At 36.5% G+C, this 26,250-nt stretch overlaps 1 long non-coding RNA gene across 2 annotated transcripts; it reads right to left on the bottom strand.

Moving 5' to 3' along the window:
* Positions 1-2,129: 2,129 nt before the first annotated feature.
* Positions 2,130-25,153, bottom strand: LOC109549828 (uncharacterized). 2 transcript variants are annotated; one of them, XR_002176185.3, is made up of 2 exons: positions 24,376-25,153; positions 2,130-4,848 (listed from the first exon to the last, which is right to left on the bottom strand). It is a non-coding gene; the product is annotated as an uncharacterized lncRNA (long non-coding RNA). The 2 variants fall into 2 exon arrangements; XR_012331333.1 differs by lacking the exon at positions 24,376-25,153 and adding an exon at positions 8,285-9,443.
* Between the last annotated feature and the right edge of the window lie 1,097 nt (positions 25,154-26,250).

The following is a 26,250-nucleotide window of genomic DNA, read 5'->3' as shown; positions in this document are numbered from 1 at the left end:
TCTGTCCTTTGTTCTCTTTTCCCTTTCTTTGGCCTTCTTTTGGATCAACTTAGAATTTTTTTCATGTCCTTCTCCTTTATTGGCTTATAAGCAATAACTCCATGCTGTTTTAGTTGTTACTTTAGAGTTTACAGTATACATATAAAATTTGTCATCGTCTACTTTCAAGTGATGTTATACCATTCCATGTACAGAAAAGACCTTACAATAATATATTTACATTTTCCCCCTTTAGGTCTTTGTGCTATTGCTGTCATACATTTTATTTCTCTATGTGTTTTTTTTTTTTTTTTTTTTTTTTTTTGCGGTACACGGGCCTCTCACTGTTGTGGCCTCTCCCGTTGCGGAGCACAGGCTCCGGACGTGCAGGCTCAGCGGCCATGGCTCACGGGCCTAGCGCTCCGTGGCACGTGGGATCTTCCCGGACCGGGGCACGAACCCATGTCCCCTGCATCAGCAGGCGGACTCTCAACCACTGCGCCACCAGGGAAGCCCTCTATGTGTTTTTCTTTAGATGTTGGGGTTAGGAGTTTATTAATTAATTAATTTATTTTTGCTGTGTTGGGTCTTCGTTTCTGTGTGAGGGCTTTCTCCACTTGTGGCAAGCGGGGGCCACTCTTCATCATGGTGCGCGGGCCTCTCACTATCGCAGCCTCTCTTGTTGCAGAGCACAGGCTCCAGATGCGCAGGCTCAGTAGTTGTGGCTCACGGGCCTAGTTGCTCTGCGGCATGTGGGATCCTCTCAGAGCAGGGCTTGAACCCATGTCCCCTGCATTAGCAGGCAGATTCTCAACCACTGCGCCACCAGGGAAGCTCTTCTCTATGTGTTTTAAATGCCACATTACATTGTTTTTATTTTTGCTTTAAACAATTATCTTTTAAAGAGATTAAAACAAAAACAGTCTTTATATTTACCCACATGGTTATTATTTCTGGTACTCTTCATTCCTTTGTGTAGATCCAGATTTATAACTGGTATCATTTTCATTCTGCTTATAGGACTTTTTTTTTTTTTTTTTTTTTTTGGCTGCATTGGGTCTTCGTTGCTGTGCTTGGGCTTCCTCTAGTTGCGGCGAGCAGGAGCTGCTCTTCGTTGCGGCACGCAGGCTTCTCATTGTTGTGGTTTCTCTTGTTGCAGAGCACGGGCTCCAGGTGCACGGACTTCAGTAGTTGTGGCACGCAGGCTCCAGAGCGCAGGCTCAGTAGCTGTGGCACACGGGCTTAGTTGCTCCACGGCATGTGGGATCTTCCCAGACCAGGGCTCGAACCAGTGTCCCCTGCAATGGCAGGCGGATTCTTAACCACTGCGCCACCAGGGAAGCCCAGGACTTCTTTTGGTATTCCTTGTAGTGCAGATCTGTTGGTGATGAGTTCCTTTTTGATCTTTATACCTAAAGAGGTCTTTATTTCACCATTTTTGAAAGGTATTTTTACTAGGTAAAAAATTCTGGGGTGACAATTCTTATATTTCAGTACTTTAAAAGTTTGATAGGCTATTTCTGATTTACGTTTATTCCAACAAAAAATCTATGGTCTTTTCCTATAGCTACTTTTAAGATTTTCTCTTGTTTTGAGCAATTTGATTATATCTTGTACCTTGGTATAATTTTATTATTCCTTGTGCATGGGATTCACTGAGTTTCTTAAGTATCTGGATTTATAGTTTTTACTAATGTGTCCATTAGTTCTTCAAAAAAATTCTTTTGATAGAACTACCACGTGATCCAGCCATCCTACTTCCAGGTATATAACCAAAGGAGATGAAAACACAATCTTGAAGAGATATCTGCAGTCCCACATTCATTGCAGCACTATTCACAATAGGCAAGATGTGGAAACAACCTAAGTGAATGGATAAAGAAGAATACAGAGCACACACACACACACTGGAATATTATTCAGCTATGAGAAAGAAGGAAATTCTGCCATTTGCAACAACATGGATGGACCTTGGGGCATTATGCTAAGTGAAATAAGTCAGATGGAGAAAGACAAATACTGTGTGAGCTCACTCATATGCAGAATCTAAAGAAGCTAAACTCACAGAAAAAAAAGTAGAATGGCAGTTACCAGGGACTAGGGGGGTAGGGGAAATGGGGAGATATTGGTCAGTGAGTACAAACTTTCAGTTATAAGATGAATAAGTTCTGGGGATTTAATGTACAGCATGGTGATTATTGTTAACAATACTGTATTTTTACAATAATACTGTGCATTTGAAAGTTGCTAAGAGAGTAAATCTTAAATGTTCTCACCACAAAGAAGAAATGGTAATTATGTAATGTGATAAAGGTGTTACCTAATGATATGGTGGTAATCATTTTGCAATATGTAGGTGTGTCAAATCAACACATTATACACCTTAAACTTACACAATGTTATGTGTCAGCAATACCTCAAAGCTGGAAAAAAATTTTTCACCTCCTCTCCTTCAGGGACTTTAGGATGCTTGAAGTTGTCCTACAGCCCACTGATGTTTTGTTTGTTTATTTGTAGTATTTTTCCTTTTTGTGTTTCATTTTGGGTAGTTTCTATTGCTCTGTCTTCAAATTCACTAATCTTCTCTTCCACAATATCTAATCTACCATTTGTAGCATCCAGTGTATTTTTTAAAAATCTCAGACATTATAGTTTACTTGTCTATAAGTTCAATTTGAGTATTCTTTATATTTTCTATGTCTCTACTTAACAGTTCAGTCTTTTATCTATCTTTCTGAACATATGGATTATAGTTCTAATAACTGTGTTAAGGTCCCAACCTACTATAATGATGATAACTTCTATAGAATCTACCATCTGTAGAATCTATCATCTATATTCTTTCTGGGTCAGTTTCTAATGATTGATTTTTCTCTTCATTATGGATCATACATTTCTGCTTCATTGGATGTCTGGCAATCTTTGAATGTATGCCAGACATTTAAAATTTTACCTTGTTTTGTGCTATTTGTTTCTGTATTCCTATAAATATGCTTGACTCTTGTTATGGGACATGATTAAGTTACTTAGAGCCAGTTTAATTCTTTCAGATATTGTTTTTAAACTTTTTCAGATAGGGCCAGAGTAGTGTTTATCTTAGTAGAGGGGCTAAATTTTCCCCACTAGTGAGGCAAACTCATCTGATAACTTGTGAATTACATAATTTTCCTCTGGATGTTGAAAACAGACATAGGTCTGTCCCTGTGTGAGCTACAGGGATTTTTCCTCTGATCTTTTTTGGGCAATACTTTCTTAGGCTTTGTGAAATTTTCTCATATTCACACACTGGCCAGTACTCAGGTGAATACTGCAGGAACCTTCTACAGATTTCTAGACTTCTCTCTCTGTGCAACTCTTCCTCTCTGATGATTTGCCCTGCAAACTCAAGCCATCTGGGCCTTCCAAATCCAACTTTTCAACATAAGGAGACCACTAAGCTCTCCCTGGTTTTCTTTCTAAGAATTAAGCTGGGACCGTCACAGGGTTCACCTCATTTTCTTCCCATTTTTCAAGAATCATTGTTCTTCATTGCCTAATATGTAATGTCTTAAAAATACTGTTCCATATATTTGTCCAGATTTTTAGTTATTTTGGGTGGAAATAAATCTGGTCCATTAATCCATCTTGGTCAAAATTGGAAGTTGTAAATGTTCACCTTTTGATAGTGAACATGTTTAGTCCATTGTGCTTGTTTCATTGAAACTTGCTGCAAATACCTTGGCTGCTGACAGATGAGAGATGACCCCAGGATGTTCTGTACATGGAGGAATGTGGGGTCCAGGCTCACCTCCCACTGTGCTGCCACTGCCATTCTGATGATTGTTTTAAGTATTAAACAGTTAGAGCCAGTTTTTGTCCAGGCTGTTGTAGCTTACAAAATTTAATTCTTTCGAACACTGGGTTGCTAATCTACTTGCTTTCAGTTCCATTTATTAATCATAACTAAGGTTTTTTCCTGGTCATAGTTCTCAAATCCTGAAGTGCTTTCCCACCCCTCTCCTTTGCCTCTCTCTCAATGTAAAGGCAGCTACCTTGAGCCTATCCAGCTTGAACAGAAAAGACCAAAATTTAAAATTTTCCCTGAGGGCTTTATTCAGCTGATAAGTTTTACTGAGCCTTTATTGCTCAAAGCTTTAAAACTACTATCTCTTACTATTTGGGCCTTCAAAATACTTGCCTTTCCCTTCTTTCAAGGTGCCAAATTTCTGGAATCTCCCAATTTCCTTTCATTTCAACATTTACACTGGCTGAGTCTTTCCTGAATGCACATCGTCTTTGCAATACCCTGCCATCAAGGCCAATAATATCCACACATGTTAATACTCTACTTCCCATCTTTTTCCTTGGTACTGATGACTCATTAGGCATGGGATCTTCCTCCCACATTTCAAAAAATGATGATTTTATCAAATATTTTTTCTCTAACAACATGGATCTCTATTTCTCCAGCCCCCGGCATAGCTTCCTCACTGCTTACTACCACTGCTATGCTAATGTCACATACTGTAGGATTTAATTTCAGCAAGACTCCACTTTCTTTACCAATTTCTGTATCAGTCAGAATGGACTAACAACTATAACAAACCTAAATCTCAGTGGATTAATACAAAGACTTTTTCCTCCCTCACACAAACAAAGTGAATGTTCCTGGTTGGCTGTCCCTTCCATCTTATGGATCCTCCATCATCTTGCAGCCTTCTTCTGGGTCCTCTGTATTCAGATAGCTGCCTTATAGATAATGAGAGCAGCCAAGATCCTCATGGTATATCGTAGGAGCGGGACCAAGAAGTTGAATTCCATTGATCAGAACTAATCACATGGCCCCATCCAGAGGCAGGGGACACTGGGAAATGTAGTCTTCCTGTGTGCCTAGAAGAAAAAGTAAATGACTTCACAACACTGTCCAAGTGCTTACCTTTACATCCGCTCATCTACCATGAACCCACCAAGAACAAAATGAGAATATCAACAAAGAGAAAGAAAGTATTAAAAAAAAAAAACAGAAATTCTTGAACTGAAAAATACATTAACTGAACTGAAAACTAATGAGGGGTTCAGCAACAGGCAGAAAAAAAATCAGCCTGAAGAAAGGTCATTTAAAATCGTCAAGTCAGAGGAGAAACAAAAGGAAAAAACTGAATGAAGAAAAATGAAGAGAGCTAAGGAACTTATGGGACAGTATCAAGTGGACCAACATACACATTGTATGAATCCCAGAGGGAAAAGACAAAGTGAAAGGGGCAGAGAATTTACTTGAAGAAATAATAACTAAAAATTTCCCAACTCTAAGGAAAGAAATAGACACACAGATTCAAGAAACTCAAAAAACTCCAAAGAGAACCACAATGCGACATTATAATCAAACTGTCTAATGTCAAAGACAGAGAGAGAATCTTAGATTCAGCAAAAGAGAATCACAAACAAGGGAGCCTCCATAAGATTTTCAGTGAATTTCTCAACAGAAACTTTGCAGGTCAAAATGAAGTGGGATGATATATTCAAATTGCTGAAAGAAAAAACTGTTGGCCAAGGATACTATATCTGGCCAAACTGTCCTTCAAAAAATGAAGGAGAAATTAAGACTTTCCCAGATGAACAGAAGCTGAGAGAGCTTATTACCACTAGAACTGCTCTAGAAGAAATGCTAAAGAGACTTCTTCAAATTGAAACAAAAGAATGTTAGCAACATGAAGCCATTTTTAAATATAATAATCTTGCCTTTGCACAGCAAAGGAAACCATCAGCAAAATGAAAAGACAACCTAAAGAATAGGAGAAAATATTTGCTAATGATATGACCAATAAGTGGTTAATATCCAAAACATATAAACAGCTCATACAACTCAATATCAAAAGAATCCAAACAACCAGATTAAAAAATGGGCAGAAGACCAAAGAACGAGAGATGATTAACAGGTACATGGAAAGTTGCTCAACAGCGTTAATCATCAGAGAAATGAAAATCAAAACTACAATGTGATATCAGCTCACACCTGTCTACTTGATAGCTATCATCAAAAAGACCACAGACAACAAATGTTGGCAAGGTTGTGGAGAAAAGGGAAACCAATGTTCATAGCAGCATTACTCACAATTGCCAAGATATGGAAACAACCTTAAGTGTCCATCAACAGATGAATGGATAAAGAAGATATGGTATGTATATATACAATAGAATACTACTCAGTCATAAAAAGAATGAAAATTTGCCATTTGCAACAACATGGATGGACTTGGAGGGCATTATGCTAAGTGAAATAAGTCAGACAGAGAAAGACAAATATGTATAATATCACTTATATGTGGAATCTAAAAAATACAACAAACTAGTGAATATAACAAAAAAGAATCAGACTCACATATAGAGAGAACAAACTAGTGCTTATCAGTAGGGAGAGGGAAAGGGGAGGGGTAAGATAGAGGAGGGGGACTAAGAGGTACAAACTATTATGCATAAAATAAATAAGCTACAAGGATACATTATATAACACAGGGGATATAGTCAATATTTTATAATAACTATAAATGGAGTATAAACTTAAAAAATTATGAATCACTATGCTGTACATGTGTAACTTATATAATACTGTACAGCAACAATATCTCGATTCTTTTTAAAGTAAAAAAGAAAGAAAAATGTAAAAAAAAAGATCTCCAGTAATAGTAAATACATGAATAAATATAGTAATCTTGATGCAGGGAACTTATATACACATGTGACAAAAAGCATTTTTTAAACCAAACACCTATGTTCTGGGAATACAATGTAATTTGAGACATGAATAATATAAAATAGAGGAAGTGGGGAGCTGTAATGGAGTAGAGATTTTTGTATGCAACTGAAGTAAAATTGTTATCAGTTTAAAATAGAATGTTATATTTTTAGGAGGCTTTATGCAATTGCAATGGCATCCACAAAGAAAACATCCATAGAACATACACAAAGGGAAATGAGAAAGGAACCAAAGTATATTACTACAAGAGAAAAATAAAGAAATACAAAGGAAGAAAGGAAGAAAGGAAAGGAGGGACAAAAAAGCTACAAGACACACAGAAAACAGTTAACAAAATGGTAACAGTAAGTCCTTCCCTCTCATTAGTTATTTTAAATGTAAATAGATAAACTCAACCAAAAAACATAGATTGGCTGAATGGATTTTAAAAACAAAATCAACAAAAGGGTGTCTCTAAGTGACTTACTTTAGATCTCAGGACACATTATAGACTGAAGGTGAAAGGATGGAAAGATACTCTACAAATGGTAACCAAAAGAGAGAAGGAGTACTAATATCAAAAATAAAAATATACTTTAAATCAAAAACTGTTATAAGAGATAATTCACCAAGAAGATATAACAATTATAAGTATTTATGCACCTAACCTCAGAGCTCCTAAATATATGAAACAAACTGCAGAGTTGAAGGGAGAAATAGACAGCAACACAATAATAGCTGAAGACTTCAACACCCCTATTTTCAATAATGAATAGAACAAACAGAGAGAAGATCAGTAAGAAAATAGAGAACCTGAACTTGAACAATATAGCAATTGGACCTAATAGAGCACTCCACCTAATAACAACAGAATATACATTCTTCTCAAGTGCACTTGGAACATTTTCTATGACAGACCATGTGTCAGGCCATAAAACAAGTCTTAACAAATTCAAGATTGAAATTATACAAAGTATCTTTTCTGATTACAAATGGAATGAAATTGGAAATCAAAAGCACATGAGAAACAGAAAAATTCATGAATATGTGAAAATTAAACAGCACACCCTTAAACTACCAATGCACCAAAGAATAAATCACAAGAGAAATTAGAGATAAATGAAAATTAAAATACAATATACCAGCACTTATGGGATACAATGAAAGCAGTGCTAAGAGGGAATTTTATAGCTGTAAATGTGTACATTAAAAAAGAAGATCTCAATTTAACATTTTAAATTTACACCTACAGAAACTAGGGGTAAAAAACTAAACCCAAAACTAGCAGAAGCAAGGAAATATAAAGATGAGAGAAGAGAAAAATGAAATAGAGAATAGAAAAACAATAGAAAAAAAATCAATAAAATTGAGATAAATTTTTGAAAGATTGATAAAATTGACAAAATCTTAGCTAGATTAACTAATAATAAAAGAGAATACTCAAATAACTAAAATCAGAAATGAAAGAGGAGATATTACAAATGGTGCCACAGAAATAAAAACAGTTCATTTTTTATATAAAAAAGAATACTATGAACAATTGTATACATAAATTGGAAGAAATGGATTTATTTCTTGAAACACACAACATACCAAGTCTGAATCATGAAGAAGCAGAAAATATGAGCAGACTAAAAATGAGTAAGGAGATTGAATAAGTAATCAAAAAGCTGCCATTGCTGAGAAGAGGGAGAGGGTGTAATTATATGTAATAAAACCAGCTCAGACCTGACTCTCAGGGCTCCTCCTCCAGCATCTTGGGATCTGACACTGACCCAACAGGGCAGTGACAGACACTGAGAAAAGGAGAACTAGACACTGATTCATATCTGGCTCTGGCTTTAGCCCCTCCATCTCCAGCCCCACCTCCCGCCATCACACTTTTTGACTTCAGACACAAAGCTATAAAACAATGGAACAGAATAGAGAGCCCATAAATAAATCCAAGCACTTAATGGTCAATTAATCTATGACAAAGGAGGAAAGAATATACAATAGAGAAAAGACAGTCTCTTCAATAAGTGGTGCTGGGAAAACTGGACAGCTAAATGTAAAAGAATGAAATTAGAAAATTTTCTCATAACACATATAAAAATAAACTCAAAATGGATTAAAGATCTAAATGTAAGACCAGAAACCATAAAAATCCTAGAAGAAAACATAGGCAGAACACTCTTTGACATAGATTGTAGCAATATATTTTTGGATCTGTCTCCTCAGGCAAAGGAAACAAAAGAAAAAAATGAACAAATGGATTCTAGTTAAACTTAAAAGCTTTTGTACAGCAAAGGAAACCATCAACAAAATGAAAAGGCAATCTACTGAAGGGGAGAAAATATTTGAAAATGATATGTCTGATAGGGGTTAATCCAAAATATATGAACAGCTCGTATAACTCAATATCAAAAAAACACCAAAAAAACCCAATAAAAAATTGGGCAGAAGACCTGAATAGACATTTTTCCAGAGAAGACAGACAGATGGTCAACAGGCACATGAAAAGATGCTCAACATGGCTAATCACCATAGAAATGAAAATCAAAACCACAATGTGATATCACCTCACACCTGTTTATTTGATGGCTATAATCAAAAAGACCACAGATAACAAATGTTGGCAAGGATATGGAGGCAAAGGAACCCTAGTACACTGTTGGTGGGAAGGTTAATGGTGTAGCTGCTATGGAAAACAATATGCAGATTCCTCAAAAAATGAAAAATAGAACTACCATATGACCAAGCAATTCCACTCAGGGATATATATCCAAAGAAAATGAAAACACTAATTCAAAGAGACACATGCACCCCAATGTTTATAGCAGCTTATTTACCATAGCCAAGATAAGGAAGAAACCTAAGTGTCCATCAACAGATGAATGGATACAGAAGAAGATATAAATATTCCAATATATACATATATATGTATTCCATATATATATATGAATTTATCAGAATACTACTCAGCCATAATAAAGAAAGTTTAGCTTTTTGCAACATGGAGGCTATTATGCTTAGTGAAATGTCAGGTGGAGAAAGACAAATACCATACAATTTAACTTATATATGTAATATAAAAAATAAACAAATAAATAAATACACTGAAACAGAAATAGATTTACAGATACAGCAAACAAATTAATGGTTCCCAGTGGGAGAGGAAAGTGGGGAGAGACAAGATAGAGGAAAGGAAATATGAGGTATAAACTACTATGTATAAAATAAATAAGCTACAAGGCTATATTGTACAACACAGGGAATATAGCCAATATTATATAAAACCATTAAATGGAGTTTAATCTATAAAAATACTGAATCACTATGCTATACACCTGAAAATAATATAGTACTGTAAATCAACTATACTTCAATAAAAAAAGAAAATTAAGAAAACAAATCCATTTACAATGGCATCAAAAAGAATCATATCTAGTAATAAACCTAACCAGAGAGATGAAAGATTTGTACACTGTAAAATACAAAACATTGTGAAAAAAATTAAAGAAGATACAAATAAATGGAAAGGCATCCCTTGTTCATGGGTTTGTACTACTTAAAGTGATCTACAGATTCAACGTGATCACTATCAAAATCTCAGTGACATTCTTTGTAGACTTAGAAAAATACATCCTAAAATTCATATGGTACTCCAAGAGACCCTGAATAGCCAAACAATTTTGAAAAAGAGAAACAAATTTGGAGGTCTCATATTTCCTGATTTCAAAACATATAACAAAGGTACAGTAATCAAAACAGTGTGATACTGGCAAAAAAACCAACACATAAATCAATGAATAGAATAGAGATCCCAGAAATAAATACTCACATATATGGTCAAGTGATCTTCAACAAGAATGTCAAGACCAGTGAGTAAGGAAATTATAGTCTTTTCAACAGATAGTAGTAGGAAAACTGAATATCCCCATGCAAAAGAATGAAATTGAACCCTTACTTTACACCATATACAAAAATTTACTCAAAGTGGATGAAAGACCTAAGTGTAAGACTTAAAACTATAAAAGTCTCAGAAGAAAACATTAGGGAAAATCTTTATGATATTGGGCTGAATGTTTTCTTAGATATGACACCAAAAGCATAGGCAACAAAAGCAAAAATAGACATATGGGATTACCTCAAGGTTTAAAACTTTGGTGCATCAAAGGACATCATCAACAGAGTAAAAAGAGAACATAAAGAATGGAAGAAAACATTTGCAAGTCATATATGTGATGAGGGTCTAGTGTTCAGAATATAAAAAGAAGTCCTACAACTCAACAAAAAAAAAATATAATGACCCAATTAAAAACGGGCAAAGAGGGCGTCCCTGGTGGCGCAGTGGTTGAGAGTCCGCCTGCCGATCCAGGGGACATGGGTTCATGCCCCAGTCTGGGAAGATCCCACATGCTGCGGAGCGGCTGGGCCCATGAGCCATGGCCGCTGAGCCTGCACATCCGGAGCCTGTGCTCCACAACGGGAGAGGCCACAGCAGTGAGAGGCCTGTGTACCGCAAAAAAAAAAATGATAATAATAAATAAATAAAATTAAAAAAAAATAAAAACGGGCAAAGAATTTGAATAGACATTTCTCCAAAGATGATATATCATGGCCAAAAAGCATATGAAAAGATGCTCAACATCACTAATCATCATAAAAATGCAAAGCAACACCACAGTGAAATACCACCTCAGAGCCACTAGGATGACAATTACTAAAAACAAAAAGAAAGAAGTAGAAAATAACAAGTATTAGCAAGGATGCATAGAAATTGGCACTCTTGTGCACCATTAGTGGATTTGTAAAGTGGTATAACATATGGAAAACAGTATGAAGTTTCTTCAAAATATTAAAAATAGAACTGCCATACGATCTAGCAATCCCTCTTCTGGGTATATATCCAAAATAATTGAAACCAGGGTGTTGAAGAGATTTTTTCACACCCATGTTTATAGAAGCACTGTTCACAATAGTCAAGAAGTGGAAGCAATCCACATGTCCATTGATGGATGAATGGGAAAACAAAGTGTGGTGCATGCATACATACAATGTTATTCAGCCTTAAAAAGGGAGAAAGTCCTGTCAACATGTACAACATGGATGAATCTTGAGGACATTATGCTAAGTGAAATAAGTCATCACAAAATGACAAATACTGTATGATTCCACTTATATGAGGTATCTAAATTAGTCAAATTCATAGAAACAAGAAGTAGAGTGGTGGTTACTAGAGGCTGAAGAGAGAGGGAAAGAGGAGTTGTTTAATGGGTATAGAGTTTCAGATTTGCAAGATGATAAAATTCTGGAGATCTATTTCACAATATGTTAATATACTTAATAGTACTGAAATGTACACTTAAAAATGGTTAAGAGGGGGCTTCCCTGGTGGCGCAAGTGGTTGAGAGTCCTCGTGCCGATGCAGGGGACACGGGTTCATGCCCTAGTCTGGGAAGATCCCACATGCCGTGGAGCGGCTGGGCCCGTGAGCCATGGCCGCTGAGCCTGCGCGTCCGGAGCCTGTGCTCCGCAGCGGGAGAGGCCACAGCAGTGAGAGGCCCGCGTACCGCAAAAAAATATATATATATTAGTTAAGAGGGCAAATTTTACATTAAGTGTGTCTTTTTTTTTTTTTTTTTTTTTGCGGTACGTGGGCCTCTCACTGCTGTGGCCTCTCCCGCTGCGGAGCACAGGCTCCGGACGCGCAGGCTCAGCGGCCATGGCTCACGGGCCCAGCCGCTCCACGGCATGTGGGATCTTCCCAGACTAGGGCATGAACCCGTGTCCCCTGCATCGGCACGAGGACTCTCAACCACTTGCGCCACCAGGGAAGCCCCCGTTAAGTGGGTCTTTTAAAATCACTATTTAAAAAATATGTGTAGGAATAAATAAAAATGAGACCACTAAATTTCAAACCCTGTGATTTGTAGCCAAACACATACTCAGAGAAAAACTTATAGCCTTAAATGCATTTATTAGAAAGAAAGGTTAAAAATTAATGAAATAAGTTTTAAACTCAATAAGTTCAACAAACAAACATATTAAAAACTATAGACCAAAGATAATAGAAGAAACATGTCAAAGTCAATAAAAAAAAATTTAAAACAGAAGTGATCAATATAACTAAAAACTGGTTATTTGAAAAATTCAATAAAAAAGACAAATCTTTGGCAAGTGTGATCAAGAGAAGAGCATGACAAAAAAACAGTTTAGAAACCCCCCCAATATTGAGAACATGAAATAAGACATAATTTTTGGAGAAGAATATTTTTCAATTATGAAAGAATTTCCATATACCAGATTCTTTTCTCACAGGTTATTACAAAATATTGGGTATAGTTCCCTGTGCTATACAGTAGGTCATTGTTTGTTATCCATTTCATATATAATAGAGTGTATATGTTAATCCCAAACTCCTAATTTACCCCTCCCTCCTCTTTCCCCTTTGGTAATCATAAATTTGTTTCCTATGTCTGTGGGTCTGTTTCTGTTTTGTATATAAGTTCATTTGTATGATTTTTTTTTTTAGATTCCGCATATAAGCAATATCATATGATATTTGTCTTTCTCTGTCTGGCTTAATTCACTTAGTATGATAACTTCTAGGTCTATCCATGTTGCTGCAATGGCATTATTTCATTCTTTTTTATAGCTGAGTAATATTCCACTGTATACCACATCTTCTTTATCCATTCCTCTGTCGATAGACATTTAGGTTGCTTCCATGTCTTGGCTATTGTAAGTAGTGCTGCTATGAACATTGGGTGCATGTATATTTTAGAATTACGGTTTTCTCCAGATAAACGCCCAGGTGTGGGATTGCAGGATCATATGGTAGCTCTATTTTAGTTTTTTAAGGAACCTCCATACTGTTCTCCATAGTGGCTGTACCGATTTGCATTGCCACCAACAGTATAGGAGGGTTCCTTTTTCTCTACATCCTCTCCAGTATTTATTATTTGTAGACCTTTTGATGAGGGCCATTCTGACCAGTGTGGCCACTGTAGTTTTGATTTGCATTTCTCTAATAATTATCGATATTGAGCGTATTTTCATGTGTCTCTTGGCCATCTATATGTCTTCTTTGGAGAAATGTCTATTTAGATCTTCTGCCCATTTTTTATTAGATTTTTTTTTTAATATTGAGCTGTATGAGTTGTTTGTACACTTTGGAGTTTAATTCCTCATCAGTCTCATCGTTTGCAAATATTTTCTCCCATTCTGTATGTTATCTTTTCATTTTGTTTATGGTTTCCTTTGCTGTGCAAAAGCTTTTAAGTTTAATTAGGCCCCATTTGTTTAATTTTGTTTTTATTTTCATTACTCTAGAAGATAGATCCAAAAGATACTGTCACGATTTATGTCAAAAAGTGTTCTGCCTATGTTTTCTTCTAGGAGTTATATAGTATCTGGTCTTCCATTTAGGTCTTTAATCCATTTTGAGTTTATTTTTCTGTATGGTGTTAGGGAGTGTTCTAATTTCATTCTTTTACATGTAGCTGTCCAGTTTTCCCAGCACCACTTATTGAAGAGACTGTCTTTTCTCTATTGTATACTCTTGCCTTCTTTGTCATAGATTAATTGACCATAGATAGATGCATGGGTTTATTTCTGGGGGAAACCTGAATTTATGGATGAGTTTCTTGGAAAATATTTGAGTGAGGATTACACAACATATATAATTGTCAATATTCATTAAAATAAACACTTAAGACTTGTGCATTTTGTTGCATATAAATTATAACTTAATTTTAAAACATAAATAATAAAAATTGTTTATCCTTCAATGATTTCCCTCTACATAAAGCACTAGGATCATATACTGTGCACAGGAAATCTATCAGACTTTCAAAGAACAGACGACAATAGCTATGAGCCTAAAAACTTGTAGACAATTTCTCAATATAACTCTGAAACCAAAAAGTGGCAAGTGTAGTACAATGAAATGAGAGTAGAGTAGCTGCACTTATAAAGTTACATTTAACTTTTATAATTATTAGAAAATAAAATCTGGATCATATCAAAAGAACAATATGTTATAACCAAATAGAGTTACCTCAGAAACGTATAGTTGGTTCAACATTAGATAATTTAAAAATAAAATTACTATATTAACAGATTAAGAAGAAAGGGAAAATGACCTTCTTAATTGATGCTATAAAAGCATTCTTTTAAAGTATCTCTCAGAAAGCTACAGAAGACATCAGAGTAAGTGATGAAACACTGGAAGTATTTTCATTAATGTAAAATAACAAGGCAACTGCAAATATTGAAGATTGTCCTAAAGGCTTTTTCCAAGGGAGAAAAAACAAATAACATATAAACCCAGAAAAAATATAAACAGACAAAATTGTCTAACTCTTGGTAATATACTCAAATACATAGAAAATTTTATAACATACCAATTGATAAATTGTCAGAACAAGTAAGAGAGTATAACAAGTAACTTTCTTTTACCAGCAAAAAACATTTTAAAACTATAATTGAAAAATTCCCATTCATTTTTTCAAAAGTCTATAAAACTTCTATTTCTACTTTTCTAATGTGTAATAATAATAACTTTGAATTGTGAAAGACATATATGAAGCAAATTACAAAATTTTGGAAGACATACAAATAATAGATTATAGTTGGAAAATATACTGTGATAGTGGATGGGATTACTGTTAACATGTCAATTCACTAAGATGTAATTATTAACTGAAATTACAATAGAAACATTTAAAGAGATTTTATGAGAGATTCCAAAATTCATCTGAAAGAGAGAATTTCAAGAATATAGAAGATGATTTGAAAAGACAAGAAAAAAGTGATAAGTGAGGAATGTGGCCTTTAATATAACAAAGCATACTGAAAAGCTATAATAATTATAACTGTATGGTGTTGATTCAGGTATAAACAAGTAGATAATTAAACAGAATAGAGAATACAGAATGAAAACTATGGATGCATAGGAATTAAATATATTGAAAGTTGCATTGCAAAAGAGTGTTTGAAAGTATAGAATATTCAATCAACGATTTGGGAACAATGAACTATATAATGTGGAAGTGGAAACAAAGTTGCCTTATCCCTTCACAAATATGAACTCATCTGTAAAATTACTAGGAGAAAATTTAGGCTAATATGTTTATTATAATTAGCAGATAAGAAGGAGTTCTTAAGACATATTTTTTTAATTGCAAATGGAAAAAAACAAATGAATTTGATTATATAAAAACAAAGGAGAAAAAATTAGTGATAGACTGGAGGAAAATGTTTATACAAAACATATCAGCTAATAAATAATATCCAGAATATATAGTGAACTACAGTGAAAAGAAGAGACAGAAGAGACAAGCCACCTGCCTAGAAAAAGGGCAAAGGCTATAAATTGACAATTTCCAGGAAAGGATATACAGATGGGCCTAAAACTTTAAGGGAGGGACCCTTACGCTTTTGTCAGAGTTATCTGTAGTCAAAAGAGCACCCCAAGAGAGTGAGGCAAACCCGCATTGCTCTTTTTTTTCCTCTATCGTTCTGCCACTTGGTCCAAGACATGGCTGCAGTTGTGGGAAGTGGGATAACTAGAGCTCCAGCTTTAGTTTTCTAGCCAGAGGACCACAATAGGGAGCCACAGGGAAATAAAAAGTATGCGGAAGTTTGCAGAGAAGAGGGAGCTTGGGAGAACAAACCCATGAACTTGTTTATGAAATCCTGGTCTCACCTCTGAATTGTGCATGCATAGATCTAATTCTATACAGCATACCAAAGGTTTTGAGAACTAAACTAAGAGATAGACTGCTTTCCAGGACCCAGACTGACCACTAGGTGGCATACATGCAGGACAGATCTGAATAGCACTGCAAAGGCTTGAAAATGGAACTTATTTAAAACCACAAATGACAGAAGGCTGATTGGAGTTTGCAGCCAGAACTGAAGTGAGTTGATTGCCTCTAGAAACAAAATTTCAACATTTTATATAGAATTTAAACAAGACCCAGTATCCCATAACATAATAATCACAATGGCCAGGATGCAATCCAAAATTACCTGGCATACAAAAAACTAGGAAAACCTCAACTCTCATGGGAAAAGACAATCAACAGATGCAAACATCAACATGACATAAATATTGAGATTATCTGATAAAGACTTTAAAGCAGCTATTATAAAATAAGGATGAAACTGTTAAAATGAATAGAAAGATAGAAAGTCTTAACAAAGAAATAGAAGCTATAAAGAAGAACCACGTGGAAATTTTAAAACTAATACAATAACTGAAACAAAAACCTCATTGGATGGACTTTTAGTAATAGAATGGAGATGACAGAGGAAAAAGTTGTGAATCTGAAGATAGATCAGAAGAAATTATCCAATCTAAACAACAGAGAGAAAAAGATGGGGGGGGGGGGGGGGAAATGGACAGGGCCTGAGAAGCCTGTGGGACAATATGAAACTGTCAAACTTTTTTGTCAACACGGTTGGAGAAGGAGAAGAGAAAAAGTGTAGTGTAGAAAAAAAAAAATACATGAAGAAAAAAGGCTAAAAAACTTCCCAAATTTGGTGAAAAATATAAGCTTATAGCGTCAAGAAGTTAAATTAACCCCAAAGATAATAAACCCAGAGAAATTCATGCTAGACACTTCATAATTAAACTGCTGACAAATAAAGAGAAGGGAAAAAATCTTGAAAGCAGGAAGAATAAAAAAAACAATGATGAATCGTTTCTTCTAGAGGAACAAAGAGTCAAATGACTATGGATTTCTTATCAGAAACCGAAGAGGCCAGAAGGAAGTGGAACAACAGTTTGAAAGTGCTGGGAAAAAAAAAAAGTGTTCTGATTATGGTAGTGGTTATAAAAATCTATACCTGTTTCAAAACTCATAGAACTATATACTAAAAACAGTCAAATTTTCATATGTTAAACAACAAAAACAAGTTGCAAAAAAAAATTACAATTCAGGAGTAGACTTCATCAATTAAAGCTTACTTCTACACAGAAGTAGTTTCTTTGCAGCTTCTTCATTTGCACTCTCAGCTACCCAGATGGTCAAAGTTACCAAGTATGTTAGATGTTCTTAAAGCCACTAAAACAGCCTCTGCTTGCACTACAGTTAGGCACTTCTGCAGAATTTTTAGCTTTTTTTTTTAAGGTCTTCACATCACACTAAGGCTTTGTCTTTAATTATAAGAAAGCTTGCCTCTCATGGCTTCAAAACACTAACATGCTGGAGAAAATCACATGCAAACTAGCAGAGTTTCTGAGTTATGCTGACATCATTATTTATCAATCATGTGTGAGCTAATCATTAAAGAAACATTGTAATGGAACAGACTGCATTTGATAACAATGGGAAAATATTACACGAAATTAAAGTGTTCTAAGGTCATTTTTGCCAAAGAGGTAAGTAAAGGTATTGACTAATACTGATCTTTGGTAAATCAAAGATGAATGTTATAATTTTCTGAGTAAATACTAAAAGAATGAAAATAGAGTGTATACTTAGTATACTTAGAAGCTAATTGAGGGGAAATGAAATTATTAAAATATATACCTACTCAAAAATAAGAAAAGAAAGGAGAGAAAAGTATGAGACCTATGAGACAAACAGTAAGTACATGGATTTGAATTAAGTTGAAATATACTAGTAATTAATTATCTAACTACATAAAATCAAAACAAAAGTGATGTTATTTATAAGCTATATGTTCTAAAGAAGCAGGAAGGTTTAAAGTAAAAAGGAGGAAGGAAATATATCATGTAAATATTAACTAAAAGAAAGCTGGCTTAGCCAATTTAACATATCTCTACCTGTAACTGATAGAAAAAGTATACTAAAATCAGCAATATTTTTGAGCTCATTTGAGCAATGCTATTAAGAAACTTGACCTACGGATACATTGTTGTACCGGACAACTTATGGATACATGTTCATTGCAAGCACATGTGGAACATTTAGAAAAATTTACCATAAAGCTATAAAACAAATTTGAAAAGAATGAAAACACATAGAGCATGTTCTGTGACCACTATGCCATTACTCTAGAAATTGGCAACAACAAAAAAGATAACTAGAAAATTTTTGTATATTTTGATATTAGTGAATACACTCTTAAATAACCAGTGGGTTAAGGAATCGTAATGGAAATCAGAAGGTATTTTGAACTGAATAATAATGAAAATGGTAAATAACAAAACTCATGTGATCCAGGGACTTCCCTAGTGGCACAGTGGTTGGGAATCTGCCTGCCAATGCAGGGGACACCAGTTCGATCCCTGGTCCAGGAAGATCCCACATGCCGCAGATCAACTAAGCCCATGTGCCACAACTACTGAGTCTGCACTCTAGAGCCCACGAGCCACAGCTACTGAAGCCCACACATCTACAGCCCATGCTCCACAAGAGAAGTCACTGCAATGAGAAGCCCACACACCACAATGAAGAGTAGCTCCCACTCGCTGCAACTAGAGAAAGCCCACACACAGCAATGAAAAACCAACACAGCCAAAAATATATTTTTAAAAAACTCATGTGATACAGCTGAAGCAATATTTAGAAGAAAATGTAGTGGCTGTAATGCATACATTAGAAAAGAAAAAACACTTAAAATAAATATTTGAATGTAGAGAAAGTGCAAAACAAATCCAAATAAATGCAGAGGAATAAAGGAATTTATGAAATAGAGATGCAATAGAGAGGATCAGCAAAGTTAGAAGTTTATTATTTGAAAAGATTTTGAAAATTGAACTCTGATAAGACCCATCATTAAAAGAAGAAGGCACAGTATCCAATATCATGAATTAAAAAAGTGAAATAACTACCAACACTATGGACATTAAAAGTATAACAAAATAATTTTGTAAATATTATGTATACATTTGAAATTTATAGGGAAGTTGCTAGGGAAAATATAACTCAAGGATGATAGAAAACCAAATATTCATAGGCTTCCAAAGAAATTGGATCAGTAGTCAAAGATCTGGTCACAAAGAGAATTCCAGATCCAAGTCACTTCAACAGTGTCCACAATTAATCAAGAAATAAATAATTGCAACCATACGTGAACTCTCCCGGGGAATAGAAAAGAAGGAATATCCCCAATCCATTTTTCCTTTTGGGGGTTGGCATCAAAACCCTGATCCCATAATCTGACAAAGAAAATATAAGACCAGAAAATTAGAAACTATTATCATTCATGAACATAGATTTTAAAAATCATTTTAAAAAGTGCTATTATATAAGATATTGTACAGAAAGATACAAAAAGAATGCTACATCATCATCAAGTTGCATCATTCAAGTAATACAAGACTGGTATATTATTAGAAAATCAATCAATCAATTAGTTTGCCACGTAACAGATTAAAGACTGTGAGGTCCATCAATACATTTTGTATTGTGTTGTTGTGATGGTTGCACAACAATATAAAGTATTAGAATTAATAAGAGAGTTTAGTGCATTTGCTGGGTACAAATTCAATATAAAAAATCAATTATAGTCCTTCAGCAAGGTTACTGGATACAATGTCAACATACAAGAATCAACTGTATTTCTATATACTTGCAATAAACAATCTGAAAATGAAATTAAGAAAACAATTCAATATACAATACCATCAGAAAGAATAAATACTTAGGAATAAAGATACTTAAGAATATATTTGACAAAATAAGTGCAAGACTTGTACACAGAAAACTACAAAACATTGTTGAAAGAAATTAAAGAAGCTTTGGAAAGTCATCCCATGTTCATGGATTGGAAGACTTATTGTTCAGATGGCAATACTCCCTAAATTGACCTACAGATTCAATGCAATCCTAATCAAAATCCTAGTCGGGCTTTTTTCTTTCTTTTTTTTCAGAAATGACAAGCTGGTCCTAAAATTCATGTGGAAATATAAGGGACCCAGAATATCCAAAACAATCTCAAAAAAGAAGAACAAAGTTGGAGGACTTAAACTTTCTGATTCCAAAACTTACTACAAAACTACAGTAATCAAGACAGTGTGGTGCTGGCATAAGGATAGGCATATGGAACAATGGAATAGACTTGAGAGTCCGAAATAAACCCTAACATTTATAGTCTCTACATATTTACCTATTCTGGACATTTCATATAAATGAAATCATATAACATGTGGTCTTCTGTGACTGGCTTCTGTCACTTAGCACAATGTTTTCATGGTTCATACTTGTTGTAGCATATATCAGTATTGCATTCCTTTTTATAGCTGAATAATATTTTGTTGTATGGATATACCACATTTTGTCTATCCAGTCATCATATGATGGACATTTGGGTTATTTGCACTTTGGAATATTATGTAGAGAGTTTAGAAGTCATCACCCTCATTCTCGCACAAGAAAAAAGCTAAACGAACTGGAAATCAACAACTTTTTTTAGATCCACAGAGAACTGACATCATAGGGCAACCTGTTTCCCTGAAAACTAGAGAAACAGATGAATACACAGAACCATATCTTACCAGGAGAATCCCAGGACCAGAAGCTTGCAGCTGGAGCCAGTACTGATAGGAACACAAACTATAATTGACAAATTGCTGGAAGCTCAGCATAGACAAGCTTGAGAGCAAAAAACTCTGGAGGGGACAGTCGTGGGGATTCCCAACACCTTTTTACTTCCAGGAGCCCCTCTGCATCTCATGTGAAGATTGGAGAAGGTTCCCCTTTTGCTTCTGGCAGAGGAGGGAGAGAGTAACCAATTTAGAATATGCCCAGAGCTCTCTGTTCTCCTTAACATTGCCTGCCCTCAAGAGAAACTATTTTACCATAGCCTGACTGACTTGAGTTTTGCCCAAGACTAACCAATCTGAGGAAAGGAAAATATTCAACTCCAGTCCCCTATAGCCTTCCTGTCTCACTTAAGGGGTGAGGGAGCTGAGAAGCACTTATGATGCTCAGGGACACAGGCCTACTAAAAGACTGAGATCCAATCATAGTACCATAGAGTGCGTCCCCTTCCCCACACCTCACCTCCACGTCTACAGAACTCCTGTACAACAACAGGGGATTACTTATAGCTAAAAGGTTGCAAACCTCAGGTCCTATTTAAGAAGGAGTCTCTCAGGAAACTTAATGACAACAGGGCAGACAAAAACAAGAACACTAAAAGAAATTTTAGCCTCCAACACCACAGCTACAGCAAGTAGTAAACACATCCTACTTCCTAGACGGATAAATATAAAACCTCACACTAATGCCCTATTCGTTCATTTTACTCAATATATCACGTCCAGCTTTCAACAAAAAATTCCAAGGCATGCTAAAAGGCAAAAAACAACAACAAACAAACATCAAAACATCCAATCTGAAGAGACAAAGTATCAGAGCCAGACTCAAATATGGCAGAGATTTTGGAATTATCAGACTAGGGATTTAAAATAACTATGATTAATACACTGGGGGCTTTAATGGGAAAAAAAATGGACAGCATGTAGAAACATGGGTACTTTGAACAAGTGGGACTACAGGGAGTATAAGCAGAAAATACCTTTATTCCTGCCCCTAGTAAAATTTCCAGCAGGTTCCATGGCTTTCTGATCACTCTTGAATAATAAAAATCTTCCAGTCTCAAGAATCCTATAGTTAATATGACTAGTCCAGTGCAACAATCAAATCCTTCTTTCTTCACTGTCAGCCTCTCCTGCACTGCCTGGCAAACATTGCTGGTCTGGAAGTGCTTGTGGAATGGATTCTCTGAGCCTCAGTTTCCTGATCTGTAAAATAGAGGTATTTTACACTGCACTGCTTACCTCTCAGGGTTGAGGTGTACAACAAGGGCAATAAAGTGGCAGAGCATGTCACTTTCTGAATGTGTGACCCTCTGGTGTGTCTCTAGAACTCTGCATACGATGCTCTTTCTGACCAGGAAGACTCCTCCCAAATCCGCTTCTCCTGACCAGCTCTACTCTTCCTCAAGACTTGGCTCCTGGGAAGCCTTCCTGACACCTTCGGCTGAATTTGGGGCCCCTCCCTCACATTGCCCTCTCTTGGAGATTGATAGCACTGTTTGTGCTTGTGTGTTCTTATTGTCCTCTAAGATCCACCACCACAGTCTGCAGTGGTGTTTGTTGAATAAACAGAAAGAGAGCAGAAGGGAGGAGTGTAATAGTCCTTGATAAGTGGCGATAAGAACTTAGCAATGTGAGGTTGGTATTATTGGCAATAAATGAGAGAGGGGAGAGGCATGTGAGGAATGAAAGCAGGAAGAGGGAAAAGGCAGGGTAGGAGAAAAAGGAGAGTGAGGACCAGAGACAGAGCAGCTACCCAGACTCACAGGCTTCTTGTGAGAGTGTAGGGGGCAAAGGGAGTGAGGCCAGCTCTTCCCAATCTCCTACAGAGCAGCTGGAGGAAAGAGGAGGGAGCAGGGTTAGGAGGCTGGTCAGCTTCTCTCTCCCTGCTCCCTGCTCTCCCTCTTGTTCACTGTGGCCCAGCCCTTCTGTGGGTGGCCTATAGGCAGGTGGCGGGGGGGGGGGGGGGGATTCAGAATAAGACTGTCTCCAAAGAACTTCTCCCAATTTCTTTTTCCTTGCTCTTCCCTTGTATTCTTGAAATGGAACATTCCTTGGACATTTTCTTTATAAGTTCTGCATGTGGTGGTCTGTCTCAGACTTGGTGGAATCTGATTGTCTATCACATCGGTGACTCAGACAAACTGAAGAGTCCCATTTTAACATTGCTTACACTAGTTTAAAAAATGGCAAAAGGAAATAAAAAGTACAGCACTAAGAACGGGAGAGGGGGCCACCAGAAGAGTTTGAAGAAAATCAGATGGGACCATCCTGATGGGCAGAGCAGAGGAAGCAGCCACAGAGGTAGATGCCTAGAAAGTAAGAACCACTGCTCACGGGGGCCTGGGAAGACTCTGTTGTCAGAAGGTACAGGCACAGAGGGCAGGAGACAGTGGGGAGGAGAAATCATGGCGAGTCTTAGGCCCACCTGGAAAGAATTGTGTCTGAGAGAACATCCACCCTATGCTTGCCTCTGTCTTGAGTCAGCACAACAGTAGGCCAAGATGGCACCCACCCAGGCCTAACCAGACGGTGCCCTATAAAAGAAACAGGATTTGGGGGGAAGCCTGGGCTTCCTCGTGCCAGTGCTGCCATCCCAAGAAAAGACTTCCCCATTTTGGGGGGGGCTGGGAGAGAAGTAGTCCTGGTCATGACCTCTAAATGGAATCTTGCCAGTCAACATGCTCAAGGCTCCAACTTGGAGGAGAGAGCTGTTGAAAAACTAGATCCTATGCTGGTAGAGAAGACCAGTAAGAGCCACCTATATTAAAACACAAATCCTTCATTCACAGATATAAATGGATAGCCAAGGATCCCCAGACCTTTGAGTAAAACCAACGACCCATAAAAAAGAACCAAGATAAACAAACAGAGCTATGAACCCAGGAGAAACGGGGATGGTGTGGGGAATAGGAAATAACATTTAAAAAAATCTACTTAGTATCCTCAGTGAGGTTTTAGGAGGTTTTTCTTCCATAGACAAAGGAAAAAAATCATCCAAAAATTGAAAACAATAAAAATGTCCATGAAAATTAAAAATGTAATTGCCAAACTAAAAAAATGCAAAGTGAAAGAAATACCTGAGAACAGTAGTTCTCAAAATGTGATAACCAGCCACCAGCATCAGTATCACCAGGGAACTTTTTAACATGAAAGTTTCTGGGTTCCAGTCCAGACTTACTAAATCAGAAACTGGGGGTGGGGCCCAGCAATCTGTATTTTCACAAGCCTTCCAGGAGATTGGGGTGCACCTCAAGTTTGATAACCACTGAGACCTAAAACATAGAACAAAAAGACGAAGAGGTGAGAAACATGAGAGAAAAATTAAAAGATCTAGAGAATCAATGCAGGAAGAGTTATAGAAAGGGAAAACAGACTTCTGGGGGGTACACAATCAAATACATAATTTCAGAAAATGTCCTTGAACTACAGAAAGATACAAATCTTTAGATTTAAGAGTCTCCAGGGTTTTATACCCTCAGAATTGCTGGGAAGTTTAGAGCTAGTACATGTAAAGAATCTGTAAAGAATCATGTAAAGAATCTCATGCCACAAAGCAAACACTCAGTAACTGTTACTCCCTTCTCACTCCTTGGGTGCTTGGCATGTACCCTTCCAGACTTCTCTCTACACCTTTATAGAGTCCTGCTTGTAGTTTATTTTTTTCATAAAGTTCATCTTACTGTACATAGTGTTTTGCAACTTCGTTTTTTGCATTTAACAAACAAGATGTTCTCCCAGGTCAGTTCCTCCAGATTTACTTTAATTACTAGGCAGTATCCATACTTCACCTGCCTCTTGTTGATAAGTTTGTGTCTATTTTTGCTACAGTTATAAATAATGCCCTACTAAGTTTCAGGTCTACCAACAGTATGTGAAGGTACCAAATTCCTTCACCATCAACACTTGATATTAAAAGTGAGTTTAATTCTTGATACATGTTATTAAAAAGAAAAGATCCAGGCTTCCCTGGTGGCACAGTGGTTGAGAGTCCGTCTGCCGATGCAGGGGACGCGGGTTCATGCCCCGGTCCGGGAAGATCCCACATGCTGCGGAGCGTGAGCCATGGCCGCTGGGCCTGCGCGTCCGGATCCTGTTCTCTGCAACGGGAGAGGCCACAACAGTGAGAGGCCCGGGTACCGCAAAAAAAAAAAAAAAAAAGAAAAGATCCTCTTGCTGCATTGCACTGCATCTCCCTGACTTCAGAGGAGGTGACCTCTTTCTTGTGTTTGTTGAACATATTTATGTTCGCCTCTGTAAATTTTACATTCATATCCTTTGTCTAGTTTTTTCATATCAGGTTGTTTATCTTTTATTTATTGTTTTATATAGTCTGAAAATTAATTTTTTTCTATTGTATTTTTAACACATTTAAATTTGTAGCATAAGGTTGTTTAATATTAATTTTTGAGAAGGTTGTAAGATGACTTTCTAATTTAATTTTTCTCCAAATAGATAATTTTTCAAAACCAGCATTTGAATAGTTTCCTTATCTTAAGAAAATATGGTTTAAATCATTCCCCCAGGGACTTCCCTAGTGGTGCAGTGGTTAAGAATCCACCTGCCAGTGCAGGGGACACAGGTTCAAGCCGTGGCCCAGGAAGATCCCACGTGCCACGGAGCAACTAAGTCTGTGTGCCACAACTACTGAGGCTGCGCTCTAGAGCCCATGAGCCATAACTACTGAGCCCATGTGCCACAACTACTGAAGCCTTCACACCTAGAGCCCATGCTCCTCAACAAGAGAAGCCATCGCAATGAGAAGCCTGTGCACCACAACGAAGAGTAGCCCCCGCTAGCCGCAACTAGAGAAAGCCCACGTATAACAACGAAGACCCAACACAGCCAAAAATTAAAAAAAAAAAATTCATAAAAATAAAAATCATTCCCCCATATTCACATGTAAATGTGCCCAATTCTGGCCTCTCTATTCTGTTCCAGTGATACATTTTTCAAATCCTTAATAATCTACACCCCCCCAACCATCATCACTACTACCAATCATCATCATTGTCTATGTTTTTCAAAATATTCTTATCTATTCTTGAACATTTTT

This window comes from Tursiops truncatus, chromosome 4 (assembly GCF_011762595.2).
Source record: "Tursiops truncatus isolate mTurTru1 chromosome 4, mTurTru1.mat.Y, whole genome shotgun sequence".
NCBI lineage: Eukaryota > Metazoa > Chordata > Mammalia > Artiodactyla > Delphinidae > Tursiops > Tursiops truncatus.
The sequence above is the reverse complement of the archived record's forward strand: the minus strand, read 5'-3'. Positions and strand labels throughout refer to the sequence as shown.